The following is a 1,043-nucleotide window of genomic DNA, read 5'->3' as shown; positions in this document are numbered from 1 at the left end:
TTTGTATATATATTTTATACAAATTTACGTTATTTTAAGTGAATTTCCTAATTTTATGTGTTTTTTGTATATTTATTTTCATACAAATTTTAATTATTTTTGTGTATTTTTGTATATAGTTTTATACAAATCTAGGTTATTTTATGTATATTTCATAAAATTGCGTAGATTTTTATAAAAATATATATACAAAATACACATAAAATGAAGTAAATACGTATAAAAAAATGTATACAAAATACACATAAAATAATGTAAGCTCGTATCAAAATAAATAAACAAAATACTAATTAAAGAATGTGTATTTGTATAAATATAAATATACAAAATACACATAAAATAACGTAAATTTATATAAAACTATATAAAAAAATGCACAGAAGTAATTAAATTTGTATGAAAATATATATACAAAATACACATAAAATAAGCTAAATTTGAATTGAAATATATATACAACATACATAAAATAATGTATATTTGTATCAAAATAATTATACAAATACACATTTAATAACGTAAATTTGTATAGAAATATATAAACAAAATACACATTAAATAATGTAAATACGTATTAAAAAATTATGTACAAAATATAAAAATAATTACGTAATTCGTATCAAAATAAAATACAAAATACCAAAAAAATAATGTAAATTTATATGAGAAAACATATACAAAATACACATAAAATAGCGCAAATTTAAAAAAAATATATATGTACAAAAATGCACATAAATTAAATTAAATTTGCATAAAAATAAATATACAAAACACACAATAAATAATGTAAATGCGTATAAAAATATGTATACAAAATACATATGAAATAATCTAAATTCGTATCGAATTCAATTAATAAAATACCAATAAAATAATGTAATTTTGGATGTAAATATATATAAAAAATACATATAAAATAACCTAAATACAAATACAAATATACACATTAAATAATTTAAAACTGAATTAAATAAATATTCAAAATAAACATAAAATAAGGTAAATTTCTAATGAAATATATGTAAAAATGCACATAAAAT

Source organism: Eriocheir sinensis, chromosome 6, assembly GCF_024679095.1.
Source record: "Eriocheir sinensis breed Jianghai 21 chromosome 6, ASM2467909v1, whole genome shotgun sequence".
Classification (NCBI taxonomy): domain Eukaryota; kingdom Metazoa; phylum Arthropoda; class Malacostraca; order Decapoda; family Varunidae; genus Eriocheir; species Eriocheir sinensis.
The sequence above is the reverse complement of the archived record's forward strand: the minus strand, read 5'-3'. Positions refer to the sequence as shown.